The sequence below is a fragment of the Eutrigla gurnardus genome, assembly GCF_963514095.1.
Source record: "Eutrigla gurnardus genome assembly, chromosome: 5".
Lineage (NCBI taxonomy): Eukaryota > Metazoa > Chordata > Actinopteri > Perciformes > Triglidae > Eutrigla > Eutrigla gurnardus.
This window is the reverse complement of record NC_139919.1, coordinates 15,212,370-15,227,950: the sequence shown is the minus strand read 5'-3', so window position 1 is coordinate 15,227,950 and position 15,581 is coordinate 15,212,370. Positions and strand designations below refer to the sequence as shown.

Genomic DNA, 15,581 nt, shown 5'->3' with positions numbered 1-15,581 from the left:
TTTAACAGAAACCTTTTAAATGTGCTTCCAGGTTATATCAGGGGTGTATATTACTAATTTACAGTAGCCAAGATTTATTCCATGTACTTCAAATTGTGTATTCAGCTTTTCTGAACTGCACCACGTTTTTTCTTACCATGCTGGCAGCAGTTTGCTTCATTTTGTCATTGTTTTGTTAAAATTACACAGCCACATTGTAATACAGTTAGTCACTGAATATTTTTGTGATTAAATAATGCTTTTTACAGTCTCACAGAGCATGGAGGTCATAATATTGCATATTTTGTCAGACCAACAGCCTGAAACCAAAACATTTTCCATTTACAATCATAGAAAATAAAGAAATGTAGCAAAAAACTCTAGTTGCAGATGCATTTTCTCTTGCCTCATCATTCTACATCTAAATGCCATTGCAGGAGCATGTTGGTGGTCATGCAATGGACACTCCTTGCATTTGAGATTTGAAAGTTAGTTCTCAAATATAGTTGAAAGTATGACCTGAATCGTGGAAATCGGAGCACTGACCAAAGTTTGATATTGTGAAAATATGGACGTGAATTTGGTAATTTCTCTATTACAAAGACTGCGTTTCAACTGCCGACTGTACGGTATGACATTGAAGCTTTAGGATGTTGAAGTGTTTTTTTTTCACATCAAACTCGCATCAAAACACAACTAAATGTCAAACCTCACTTTTAAAAGTCCACAGTAAAAGAATCAGCAATGGATTCTATTTGCATCATATAATCATTCGATCATCATCTTTTTTGCTGTAATTCCTCACAGTCCTCATGTTTTCTCCAAATAAACACAAGGAGTACTGTAAACAAGCTCACAAAAACACGTTTGTTGGTCACCTTTGTGACTCTGGTTTAGGCTGGTCACGAACAGACGATGCAGTGTGTCTAGAGTGCTTTACGGTGTGTGATGTGTGACTTCATATCCAACAGGCAGCCATGATAGCTGGTTATGATGCAGGTTATAGAGGGTATTTGTGTGGAGGTCGGGGGGTGTGACGCTTCACCTACGGAACCTGGAGGTGGCAGACGACACTCCACACACTCACGTGCGAACACAAATATCTGCCAGCATGAATCAGCCCACATCTAATGATTTCCATACGGTCACGTTTCTTACGAATACAAGCCAGCACGCCTACGCACACAGACCAGTTGCCCTAAAATCAATCTCTGGCAGTTTTCAGGATTTAGTGTTTGGAGTCCAGTCTGCTTTCAGTCAGCGGCGTTTAAGTCACAGCGCTCTTGCAAAACGGGAGAAGGAGGCAGAATGAGCAATGGGGCTGAAGTGGGTGGTTTTCCGCTTTGGTCCCTGGGACCCTCAGGGATAGATCAAGATGAGTAATAGTTATTGTAGTAGTAGTAGTAGTAGTAGTTATCTTGAGTAAATTGAAATGGGTAGACCTGCCAGTAGACAAACCCGTCAAGATCAAGTTACTCACTGGGGGTGAATTCACAATTTGTGGATTGTGGCCTTTTATAGCATCATTAATTGTGCTCCTTTCAACCACTATCTGCCCCGTCTCAAGGTCTGATTCACAAAAGATATTGTGCAGATGATATTATCGCACGAACAAACACATGGCAACAATACAGTTTTGCAGCTGATTGCAATTTGCCTTTTATTGGGTCTTATTACATTATCCACTTGGCATAGTATAAATGTAGCCGTTTCAGTAAATGCTGCTTTTGATAGCCTGACATCCATCCATCAGTAACTAACTGGTTAATTTTTAAGGAAAAAAGCTATACATAGAATCTATACATTAAATTCACACTTTAGTACGGTTTTCTGCCTTATCCCCTGTAATTGTTCGGGAATTGTTCATACGGAGACACGTCTCACATACACTATTCATGGTCTCAGCTTGGGTGATTTCATAAAAGCTCTTCTGTGTTGATGCACGTCACATATGGATGATGGCCTAGTTTCGCTTTTTCACCATATGTCTAAAAACATAAAACCAGGTCTTGATTTAAAATCATGCTGGGGCCGGTCTGAAATTGTGGTGGTTTGTGTCGGAAAATGACCAGTCAGTCATACGTTGTTTGAAATGAAGCTGTAAAAACCTGGGGAGAGGAGGGTCTCAGAGAATATAGGTCAGGAAGCACCAGAAGGGCCTTGCGCCAAAGAGTCTGGCACGTGTCTGCTGCTACTGCAGTGAGAGTTGAGTATGCGGGTAAATATTGTCGTAGAAAGCTGTCGGCACCCTTTATATGCCAGTGGTAATAACGATGCCATCAAACTGACTTCATAATGTTTTTGAACCAGAATCTGAAGTTCAGTTTAAGGTCTGAGAGCTAATGCTTCTTCAATGACACATTAAAGTTATCTCTCATGGAAGAATTAAGAAATCAGACACTATAATTTGCATATCTTCTTAAAAATGGTCTTATAGGTCTGTCCACAAGACTACAAGCAAACAACTTATAAAACACTGAATGGTGCTCAAATTGATCAGCTAGGCTATGCTAACTTTGTAGCTGCTCCAATAACACTCAAAATAACATCATCTAGGCATAAATACGGCAACGACATTGTTGCTTGTATCATAGCCGTACCATAGATGGGTATTATGCAGTTTCATCCAAATATTTCATAAAAATATGAGGAATTATAGAGCTCTAGGTGCTCACAGAGAGCTACTGTTCAACTCCATTTCTGATTCAGGCCGACAGGAGGAGAATCTTAGTGTTAATGGGGTTTTGCAAAATTCTTAGACAAGTTGTATTGTAATACAATGTATTTCAACTCGTCCCGATACACGATTGATGCAAATGACTTTTATCCGCCTCATTTCAGTCTTTGCATTGACTTTGTATGCAAAAAATTGCCGTGTGAAAAGTTTGCTTTGCGTTCGTTTAGTGTGAACACAGCATTACTGAGGTTTGTGAGAACCAGCACCCCTCCAGGTATCATCAAGGTAAACAACATCTTTTGCTATGCTGTTGTGTAAAAAAAACACTAACGTCGTGAATGTGGTTGCTAATGGCATTATGGGCAAAGACAGTCCAATAATTTACTGCATCACACAAAGAAACCCTTTCAGCCAAGAATTATGTCTAACTATTCAGTTTGTTATAAAAAGATTTGTGAGTTTGGGAAGCAGGTTTCAGTCCTGTCTTTTCAATTATGGTGAGGGCTTGAGATTAAGTTTACATTTGGATAATACATTGTCCCTTCATCAGTTGTTAATACATTCAAACAAAGATCTAAAAAGTATAAATTGGCTGATTGGGTAGGTAATGCAGTTAATCGTGACACCGTTACGGCATTGGAAGGGTCAGAATCATAATGAACCTATCCAAGTGTCTAAATTAGACAGGACCTTGTGTAGTATGAAAGTCTGTGCAAATGTTGGTTTTGTAGATTGCTGTTTATATTGTTTCTTGCAAAATTCTAAACTTAAATCAACCTGTTGAACTGTACTGAATTGGATATATGAAATATTAATAAATAATACATGCACAGCCTCACCAGGAGGCATCATTTCATTGTATAGATTTTATTAAAAGGATAAAACACTGTAAAGCCCAAGAGCGTATATCCATTTTGATTGACAACCAGACAATACTTGTCCTTGGCTCCACCCACTAACCTCACCGTGTTTCTTTTTTTTTTTTAATGTAATGGAACAGATTCCGATTCCTTTTTGTATGCAAGTAAATTTTTCTTTGCTGAGAATTAAGCTGGAACTGACTTTGTTGTCAAGTAACATCATTGAACTTTCTAAAAGAAACTGGAAATAAAGTGAATGGATGAATATTAAAATCCTGAAGAATGCCATTGTAATCCAACTCAATGGACTGGAAACACTTTCAACAAAACAACAGTTTGTTTTTGAAGTAGTGCAGGGTGGTTATGGTGACAGAATGTGAGATCATTGTTTTGACACTCTGTCTGTTTAGGTTAACAGAACTGATCACAGTGGATCTGGAAATACTGATAAACGCACATGCAGTCACAAAAAGAGGTTGAGTCATTTGCAACACACAGTTGCCTGCCATCTAAAGAGCGCTGCAGGGATGACACATTTTTGTAGGCCAACCCCGTAAGTTAGTGCTCCATCCCTCCATAAAAATGGGATTGTTCCATTGGGTTTGGGATTATTGCAGAAAATATGCTCAGTGGAAAACAAATGGTTCTGACACTTACACATTTGTTCACCAAGATAACTTTCACAAATGGCCACTACTTTTATGATTTCATAAATGCAATCACCAAAAAAAAAAAAAAATCTTAGGCTACAAAAATTAAATGCACCATCGGCCCAGGGGTTTATGTCACCACCACTAAGATGATGTCATTTAGTAGTCTCATTTAGCCACTTCAGCCAAGGACGCGTAAAAAAGCTGCGAGGGGGATATTTTACGTGGTAAAAGAAAACGTTAAATTCTCTAAAGCTTGTGCTAAGGCATCAAACCAAAAACCCATTCAAAAAAGTCATTGACTTCGAGATGAACCAGAAGTGCGAAAATGCTGACTCATTTTTGGGTTTTAGAACTCATTCCTGCAGTGCTCTGTTATGAATCACACACACACACACACACCTGGTCTTAGCATTCAACTTTTTTCACACTGTTCCCTCCTCTAACCTCCACTCAGAGTATCCTTGGGGTCTTGTTAGAGCAATAATCACCCCCTGCTTTCCGGGAATAATTTCCTCCACTGTGTGGGAGCAATCTGTGTGCATGTGCATTCATTTACACTTTTCTGGATAAATTGTGTGTGTATTTGTGTGTGTGTGTATATGTGTGTGTCCCCTCTAATGGAAGCTGCAGTTCAGAGCCGAAAGAAGACCTGAAGTTGATATTGTACATATCCATGCAGCATATGGCCCTCGTTTTTGGCTGGAGCTTTACTCGTGTTTATGCTCGTGCTGCTGCCTCCTGAAAGTCGATGAGTCATGTCATCCATCTGTTACCCCTCAGTCAACTTGAATTCTTCAAGTCAAGTCAAGTTGGGTTTTTTTAGGCTATGCTGAATTCCGTGCCCTAATAGAGCACAATGTTGTGCTCTTTGGTTATTTTGATACCAACGGTGATGATCCAGCAAAAAAAAGTCACACAAAGCATGTTAAACGTGACGGAGCCAGTGTTTCAAAATGGGTCAGGTGGGTTGTCAACATTGAGGACAGTCCGTTCAAGTTTACAGTTGCACTGAAAGCAGGGTCCCACTGAGAGAGGGCGCACTGAGCACTTGCCTTCATCCTGGGCCTTTCGAATGCGGCGTTCACACCGGACGCGATAGACGCGAATACAATCGCTTGAGCCGCTTGTATCGCGCCACTTGATCATTTTTGACTATTTGTGTAATTCGCGTCATTCGCGCATGACGCTCATTTTTGAACCGGTGCCGCTCTAGCGGGGGAAACGAGGGCAGCGCCGGCGGGGGGCCGGCGGGTCATGTCGGCGGACCCTCCTCCTCCGCCTCGGGGTACCCGATGCCAGAGTCCGTGAGCCTCCTCCGGGAGCCACGTCCCTCGCACCTCTCCCCAGGGAGAGTCGGGGCCACATTCGACTACGACCTCAGATCAGACGAGACAACCCGCTGAATTTAAGCATATTACTAAGCGGAGGAAAAGAAACTAACCAGGATTCCCTCAGTAGCAGCGAGCGAAGAGGGAAGAGGGAAGAGCCCAGCACCGAATCCCTGTCCGACGGGCGGACGTGGGAAATGTGGCGTATGGAAGACCGCTTGCCTGGTGTCGCTCGGGGGCCTGAGTCCTTCTGATTGAGGCTCAGCCCGTGGACGGTGTGAGGCCGGTAACGGCCCCCGTCGCGCCGGGGTCCAGTCTTCTCGGAGTCGGGTTGTTTGGGAATGCAGCCCGTCCATCTCAGCTGCGGAGCGACTGTCCATCTGTCTGTCGGCTTGAACTCGTCGCTGATTGGATGTCGCGGCGCAATGCCGCCTGAAAAGTTTGATATTTTCAACGTTATTCGCGTTGCTTCAGATGCGCCATTCGCTTCAGACGCGCCATTCGCTTCATTCACTTCATTCGCGCCATTCGCTTCATTCGCGCCATTCGCTTCATTCGCGCAGCGTCTCATCGCGCCAGACGCTCCATTCGCGCGCCGCCGCCTGAATCGCATTTCATCGCGCTATTTACATTGATTTTCAATGTAGAGTTGCCGCTCAATTCGCGTCTATCGCGTCCGGTGTGAACGCCTCTTATGACAACCGAGAGTTGGTTGTGTTGCACATGGAGGGAATGTGCCTGGCAAGGGGCATCCAGCACTGGGGAGGGATCCTTCCATAACTGCGCTAAGGGGGCATCGCTGACTATGTTGACTTGTTTGATGTTAATGTGGTCAATGGAATGTGTGTGATGGAAAATGAACAATTGTTGAATTGAAATGCCAAATCTAATTTCAATCAAAAAACTTTGCTTTCTCTTCTTTGTTGAATGTTGAATGAATATTGAGTAACTGACTTTGTTGAATGTTTGTGCCATCAATCATCAAAACCGACCACAGTTAGACAAGCCAATATTAGACGTCGAGACCAAAGCGGTTTAGATCTCAGAATTATGGATGAACAGCTCTGGTCCAGGGTATTAGGTGACCACAGAGTATTAAAACACAACGCATATAAATTCAACTCGGAAATCATGGCTGCTGAGGCTGCTGTTCTCGCTCCATCTCAGTCATTCTTTATGTCTTTCATTGGGATCTGCTGAGCAGTTGGCACCTGGATTGCATTGTTCTGTTTAAGAAGAAAGACTTTTAAAAGCTGCACAAAGCACATTTGCACATGGGCAACTCCAAATGGCAGAGAGAGGTTGTGTGGAGGAAGGAGGCACCAGGTCTAATGGTGGTAAGAGAACCATCACTGTTGGTTAGTTTTGAGTGGTCATAACCTTTGCCATATTGCACTTTTTGTGAAAATATAGGCTACTGGAGCAGAAAGGCTAATAGATAGGCCATATTTCCTTATGTTCTAAGACTTTTTGGTAGATATGTCTTTGCCATCTTAGAGATATTGAGTGTTCCTAATGGGACCTGTAAAACCCATTAAGACATTGTGATTGTTGTAGGGGTGTCCCTGATCTTCAAATCTGCCATTCGACTTTAGATTTTAAGGTAAAGATGCCATTTGACTTGTATATAAGCTATTTTTTACTGCTGATGTCTTTGCCATCATCAGTCTTTTTATGAAGATCAACATATGCCCAGTTGTATGCCCGGACAACTGTTGTTTACATTTTCAAATTCTTATTTAAAAAGTGTGATATTACTGCCATATGTATGGGGGAATATACCACACTAAGGTCATGTGGTTAAATTTGGATTATTTATTAATACCTGTCAATTGTGGACAGACTTTTAAAAAAAAAACAAAAAGAAGGTTTGTTAGATGGCTTGAGATTCCTTACCTGCAAAAAGCAATTAGATCTTGTCCTATATGATATAGATCCGGAGGATGCGCTTCTATAGGATCAGCCTGATCAATATACCCATGTGCAAGCTTTTATGTTTAGTGTGCATGCTCACTGAAATCAAATGCCAACCCAGATTTTCGTGTGCCACTGTTTTTGGTGTCGTAGGGTTTGTGCATTTAGTAGACTTTAGTTTTTCTGTCAACGGCACATTCATTGTTTCCACAACTCAAAGGCAAAATAATGCTACACTGGTGACTTCGAGGAAGCAGGAAGATTTTACAGTTCTGAAGTTTCTGCGTCATCTCAATCAATAGCCATGATTTCTCAAAAAGTACAGGATTTTGGTAAACAGCCATGTTTAGATGGTTGTCCAGGACATCAAATCACCAGAGAACATTTTTGTAAAGCTTTAAATGTGTTCCTAAGCTGGACAATTCCTTGAAATGACTGGAGGTAGTGTTAACCATGGCAGGGTTTTCTGTTCCGGCAGACTAGGGTCTTAGATGTTGCTCCAAAGCTGAGCTACAGCTGAGCTTTTCTCCCAAGGTAGAGAGGCCTATAGAGGGGACTGTGTGGGGGGCTTGACTGGTTGGCGTAATCTTGATAGCACAGGATTGAGAGGTGTTTTGACTGTGATGTGGCAATGGGTGATGGATCCAGGATTAGCTTTTCCCTCCATGAGTTCAGCCTGCAGTCTGGTGATGTCCGACTCCAATGTGCAAAACTAGGACAGTTATACACACACACACACACACACACACACACACACACAACACACAGCCACTGCCTTTCTTGCTATGGATTCAGTGAGTTAAGCTGTGGACTCCAACTTGAGCCAAGTTTTTAGCCAATATTTGTTAACTTTTTATGAGCAATTAGCAGTTCCTGTGTGCATTGTACCAATTGCTCTACCGAAAACTATCACTGCATTACTGGATTCATGTGGAAGATAACATCAAAAATGAAGTCACACTGTCACACTGTCTAAAATATTTGTATAATTTCTGTTTGTGTAAACTTCACTGAAGTGTGATATTTACAGCATGTATTAATACATAAATTTAAGCTTTTTGTGCCCCCCAGGGAAGCACCCCTCACATTTGAAGATGTCTTACCTTCATTGGGTTCTATTTTATTGTGTTGTTGATTTATTCAGGTTTGGTGTATTTTACACAAAACTGTCTCACTACCTTTTCTGGAAGGCCCCTCTAAAAGGGAGCAGTCGTAACGTTTTAATGAGCTGTGGTCACAGGTTAAGAGGAACCGTTTACTTTAAATCTAGGTAATTTAAGTGACCCTTAGTACAGGAAGACATCTTGTTTAAAAGACTGGTTTCCTCTGGGTGAGATTGGATTACTTGGGTGGGAGACTTCTCTGTCTCTTGCACCCACACAGCAATTTTATCCCCCTTTCACCCTCTACTCATCATTAAAAATCAAATCCTGAAAACAGCACATCTGTGGTACACATTTATTGTTGCTTATGTCTGTGCAATTGTGCAACGACTCTGTTATGTGGTTGAAACGTCATGTGCTGTAACTAAAAGTAAACAGATATTTGCTCTGACAAAGAATGTCTGAAGAAGACACTAAACTACAGACCCATTAGCCCCTTTTAGATTGCCTTTTCGTTGTGGGAGTATTCCGCCGTTATTCCGCCCTGTCGTCAGTCTAAACGCTCACTGAGGTGGAAAGGCGTAACAGTATTATGCCTCTGACACAGCAACGGAGGTCGTCACAGAGCCGCATTAGAGGCGAGGCGATACGGCGTTCTATCTAAACGCTCCGGTCACCCGAAGTGGAAAAGATGTGACGTAGTGAAGACGCGTTACCAGAGTGAGGCGCCGCCGGTGGATTTAACAAGCTCAAAGCGTAGATCCGAAAAAGACAAAATGCCAGTAGTTGCTCGTACGAGGCCACTGTTATACGCATCGACATGTTTATGATGCACAGCAACTTCGCTTGCGGTTGAAGAGTCGTGTAAATATGCGAGACGAGCAAAAGTTAACCTTTCGAAGTTGTTTTGATGCATCGAGCTAATGAAACCTCCAATGCTCATTGAATACGTCACACGGCCGACGAGTCCATAGACGAGACGGCAGGTGTGCAGTTACGCCACAAACAAAAACTATCTAAACATTCCGGTTTGCGGAATCATTTTTTTTCACCACAACCATACCCAAGGAAACAGCTTGAGCCTCAAACGTATTAGCCAAAAGTAGAGCCTCTGTCCCTCCTTAGATGGCAACCAATGGGTCCGGTTTCAAAGTCTTCTTAAAGGCTTTAGAGAAGCATTGGAAAATATCAGACCAGTAAGATGACAACTTAGTACAGGTTCGCAGAATTTTTTTACTCGCTTTCCCGACATTATGCCGGAATCGTCCGTGTAAAAGGGGCTAATGATTGTAAAGGAAACAGCAAGTATTACACTTGAGAGATTAGAATCAGCTCTTTGTTTTGCATTTTTCCTTAAAGCTGTAAATGACATCCGTCTTAACACAGACTCTGGCAAAACTTCAATACTAGACCTATTAGACCTCAGTGCTTAATTTGACACTGTCGACCACTCAATACTTTTGGACAGGTTGGACAACTGGGTGGGGCTCTCAGGCACAAGCTTAAGCTGGTTCAAGTACAAGATAGGAACTATTTTGTTTCCATTGGCGACTTTGTATCAGAACCAACCAATGTAACGTGTGGAGTCCCCCAAGGTTCAACCTTGGGGCCGACTTTATTCAACATGTACATGCTCCCACTAGGACAAATCATGCAAAATAATAACATTGACCACCATTGCTATGACACCCAAATATATGTAGCACTATCACCAAACGACTACCGCCCCATAGATCTTCTGTGCCAGTGCATTGAGCAAGTCAAAGACTGAATATGCCAAAACTTCCTACAACTAAATGAGGACAAAACTGAGATAATTGTTTTTGGTGCTAAAAAAGAAAGGTTTAAAGTAATTCAACACCTTCACTCTCTGTCCCTGAAAACCTCAAATAAAGCCAGAAATCTTGGGGTTATTATGGATTCTGATTTAGATTTCGACAGTCACATCAAATCAGTAACAAAATCGTCCTACTATCACCTCAAAAATGTAGCAAGACTTAGAGGGCTCATGTCAGCTCAAGACTTAGAAAAACTTGTACATGCATTTATTACTAATAGGCTAGACTACTGTAATGGTCTCCTTGCAGGTCTTCCGGAAAAAACTGTCAGGCAGCTACAGCTTGTTCAGAACGCTGCTGCTAGAGTTCTTACAAAGACCAAAAAATGTGAGCACATTACACCAATTCTTAAATCCTTACATTGGCTCCCTGTATGTCAGAGAATTGATTTCAAAATCCTCCTGCTCACATATAAATCACGACATGGTCTAGGACCGAAGTATATCACTGGTATGCTCCCACTACATAAGCCTTCTAGACCACTAAGATCTTCTGAGACCAATCTGTTAGTGATTCCCAGAGTAAACAACAATCACGGGAGAGCATCATTTAGTCACTATGCAACAAATGGCTGGAATAAACTTCCTGAAGATAAGACTTGCCCCAACTCCAACCACTTTTAAAACTAGACTGAAAACTTTAATGTTCACCATAGCTTTCTGCTAAATCTTTTAATGTCTGCACTGTTTGTTTTTTTTATTATTATTGCAAATTGTATTCTCCTTGTCTTTCTATAATGCATTTTAATTTGCCTTTATTTTCTCTTAATTCTTCTATTTTTTTCACTTTATTGTATGACATGTAATGATGTGAAGCACTTTGAGTCTGCCTTGTGTATGAAATGGTCTATACAAATAAAGTTGCCTTGCCTTGCCTTGAAAAGTGGCTTAAACAATTGATTTATTTTCAAAATGGTTGCTGTTTAATCATTTATTCAACAAACCATTTCAGCTCTACACTGACCCTCCCCATGGTAGCCATTTAAACATCCAGGAAGCGCAAGACCATACCCTATGTATGTATAGTATATAGTAGTATAATAGTGGAATTGGGTCTCAACCTTGTCGGCTTTAGATGTTTTGAAATAGGGAGTCTGATTTTTATTGCTGTTACCTCGGTTCTGCAGTATGTCTTCATATTCTTCAGTCTTTATTTCTTTTTCTCTGTCTGACTATATTTCAATATTTTACCTCCTGCTGTCTCTGTCTGTCCCTCTCATCCAGTGTAGACATCTCCTCCTACCTCCTCCACAGCCTCTCATTCTCCCCAGCACTTTTTCTTCTCTCTGACCCACTAAAGTGAAATCCCATCATGTTTTTCCCATCATGCTCTCCTCCCACCCTGCGGTGTGGCAGTGAACCCCCGGCCGGAGGTATAAAGGACATGATTTACAGGGCCCTTTTGCAAACAAAAAAAAAAAGGAAAAGAAGGAAAAAAACATTAAATGAGAGATCAGTTTTCCAGCACAGTAGTCTTGTGCATCAGTGCAGGTTTCACTCTTCAAAGTTTTGACTTGAGAGACGGTGCTCCATCTACCACGTGGTGTGGTCCAATTTTGTAAGGTTGCAAACGTGCCAACATGTAATTCCACAAGAGATGAAAAGTGATAAAGCCAGTTTCAGTTTTCACCATGTGTGTTCTGTTGACGTGTCTGGATGGAGTAACAGGGTAATCCAAATGGGGGAGGAAGTTGCAACAACTGATCCAACAGCTAAACATTGAGGCCCAAGGCTGCAGTATTGACACATTGTACTGTTCTGTTTTCGAGGAAAACATTGGATAAGTAGTCACAATTATATTAAATCTGACTTGTTCATCTTGTAAGCAAGTTGCCCATAGAATTTAAAGCTGAAACATGCAACCATGTCTGTACAGAGAACGTTGTGGAATCTGTCATCAAGAATGCTGATGATTTAAACAAGCCTTCGCAAAGCTTGTTAGCAAAAAATGGGGGTGCTGAGCAAAACATATACATCAGGTGTAAAACTCCTAGGAGCAGCTTGTCACAAAATGAAATATAGCTGGTCCACCTTAAAGATCAGCCCACCTTAAGTGAGCCTGAGCCAACATTGTTGCTGACCTCGGGGTTAACCCCCCTTCACAGGCATGGGAACTGGCTCGGGTCTTGAGGACTTGTAGCATTTATTCACCAAGCTTAGGCTAACTCTCTCTTAAGAAAAATCAAAACACTTTTGTTTGGAAAGGAAGTAAGTGTGATTCGCATCAACATGTCTCAAAAACAAACGTACCAGGAATGGATATCTGATACTGGAGTTGATACGGGAGTCAACATATTTTGACTGAGAAACTTTGCACAATGCACTACCAATCATAAGTATTTCAACCTACTGAAAGGCACCATTTTTTATTATAAAGTACTTTTTTAACCAAAAATGTTTCCAAGAAAGGTTGGAAGCCTGGCTGCATCGTTTTCAGAAACAACCTGCTTCGTATTTCTACAGATTTACACCGAGGAGCTTTCCAGTACAAACAGTCTTCTGCTACAGACCAACAGAGTAGAGTCAAGTAAATCATACAAAACCTCTAATTGCGCAATGACCACACTGCACTAAAGAATCAGTTAAGGGTTTTACTAAAGACATTTACTAATCACAGACTCTATAAAGTGCTATAGACCCAGTAGTCTGGAGGTTAGAGCATCAGGTTTGTGCCTGGAAAGTCACTAATTTAAATCCTGGACAAAGATGAGAAGAAAAGTTTCAAACCCCAAAGTAGCCGAGACATTTTATTCCCAAGCTGGTCTGATGGAGCAGGTCCATCGTCAATAGGAGAAGACTGTGTTTACACTGGAAAGCTCCCAGCTGGTTGTGTCTGAAAATTTAGACCGTCACCAGATTTTACTTTGATCTAACTGGCTAACAACATGAATTGAGTGGGAATCTAACCTCTAAATGTTGAATTTATTAAGTTCTGATATTTCGCCTGCTGCCACAAAAAGGTGGCTGCACTTCACAGATGCTCCAAATAAATTTACTCCATCAAAGCAGGACACCTGCCCTGCTCGGGCTGCTGGGCTGGGCTCCTAAAAACCTTGCATACATCTTTATCATATAATTGTTTCCCTTTAGCAAACAACCTTATTCCACTTCCCATTTTTATTCCCACTGTACTTCAATGAAAACAGAATCTATTGCTATTTCCAAATACATTACACACATGCATAACATTCCGTGTATTTTGTAAGAAAACAAAACAAGCAAGACCGCATTTTATAAACGCACAGAGTTGAGTTTAGGTTACCTTATTGCTACAGAATCCTAAACACATTGAGTCCTGGTCAACATCTTATCTGTCTTGTCAGTTTAAAGCAACAGTTCCCAGATCCCTGACAAACACACATCTTGAACCAAAACACTTAAACATTGATGGCTAGGCTCAAAATATTCACAGCTGGATACGCCAGTACATCTGTGCTTCAGCGTCAAAACAAACCCCAAACTCCCATAAATAAGGGTTATTACACTTGCGTAACCACAAATACTTTATACATACCCATTTGGTTATTTTCTATTTGCAAGCTCTGTTCGGTTATCTAATATTAGAACAAATATCCCCCAAATCTTGTGTTGAATTTAATGTACCGGCAACAACAACACAGAACTAGTAGAGAAATAAGCAGTTAGTATGTAGCTCAGGTAAACAGGCTAGTTGGTGCTGCATAGGCCAGAACAAATCCAAAACTCAGAGCAAGTTAAAAGAGTTCAACATCACATTGTGAGTCATTTCTGTTTTCCACCTATTCTGATAGGTGCAGTCAAAGGATAACAGTAGGAGTAAATGATGGCGCTGCTCCTCCTGAACACGATGTGGTAAAACCATTTGTACGTACTGTACACAGAGGCCTTGACCGGAGTTTGTCTTTCATGATGATGGAATGCCGGTTGGAGGATTGAGGCTAATTATTAACGTCAAGGTCTGAACAAAACTATGACGCAAGAAAGCTAACGAGTTAGACACTCAAACTACACAGAGGTTTCATCACATCCATTTGAAGATTTTGAATAAGCACATCGATTATATCATCATATCTTTTGGCTGTGAACTTTTAAGTATGTGCAGTGCTTTTACATATGATGAGTGTCCGTTACATTCAAGCCCTTGAGTATGGGCCATTCATATGCAGCAATGTTTTGCTCTCTCAAGTCATTTTTGTTCATGTGCAGGAGGCTTTTCTTCTATATATATATCAGTCTACAGTAAATATAATTGATCATTTTAGTGCAGGGCTACCCAGAGCTTTTTGGGATCCGGCTTTTGGTCCGAGGATGTAACAACATCCTGTTGAAACAGCCAAATGGACACAGAAACAAATTTAAATTTATTTATATAATGTCAGATCATAACAGACACTTTTTATATATAGCAGGTATTCAAAGACCCACCAACGAAACCCTTTAATGAATAGAAACTTTGGGCAGAGCCTGGATCTGGGTGGGCGGCCATCTGTTTCAACCGGTTGGCTTGAACGGGAGAAAGAGAGACAGCAACAACAATACCACACCAGCTATAACAATAATAGAAAAAGAAGAGAGCAATAAAGCTACAGTGAGGGATTTATAGTGCTGGAAAGTCATTTATCTTTGTTTAAACTGTTTAGTTTAGTCAGTGAGGCTTACTGCTAAATGCCAGAAACCTCATCATCGTCATAATCGCAGCATGCAGGTTTTGGTTGCTTCGTAATGGCAGAAACGCAACCTCCCAAGTACTTCAGATAAAAAGGATTACAGTGCCATGGCTGGTGTTTCCCACACTTTTTAAACGCAACATGTGAATGACCCTGAAGCCTGTCGGCGCCAGGGAAAGTTCTCTGTATGCCGCAGGATACTGTAGATATGGTATCTTGTGTCTGTGGCAACTTTCCGGCGATGGTGCATGCATTCCTGTAGGTGAGCTTCCGCATCTTGTCCACCCCCAGGAGTGCTGTCGTCAACTTTTCCGTGCAATTTTTTTTACTTAAATCCTTCCTCTGAATGCCGAGTTCCTTGTTAATGTGGAACATCCACCCCAGATAACTGCTGCTCCAGCTCTATGTTCTCTCCCATATTGTAATTACTCTCACTGCCAGATTTTATAAAATACTATATTTAAGTAAAAATCGTGCATTGAAATTCTGAAAATAGTGAGAAATGCTGTCACAGTTACCCAGAGCCCGAAGAGACACATTCACAATATCACGCTTTTGCATGGAAAATTACTTAAATTATCAAA

General features: G+C 41.3%; 1 long non-coding RNA gene across 1 annotated transcript in view; it reads left to right on the top strand.

Moving 5' to 3' along the window:
- Window positions 1-6,029: 6,029 nt before the first annotated feature.
- The window catches only part of LOC311013797, a 294,894-nt gene continuing 285,342 nt past the window's right edge, over window positions 6,030-15,581 (top strand). The window contains exon 1 of the long non-coding RNA XR_014597193.1: window positions 6,030-6,204. This is a non-coding gene — a long non-coding RNA (uncharacterized lncRNA). The remainder of the gene's footprint in view (window positions 6,205-15,581) is intronic.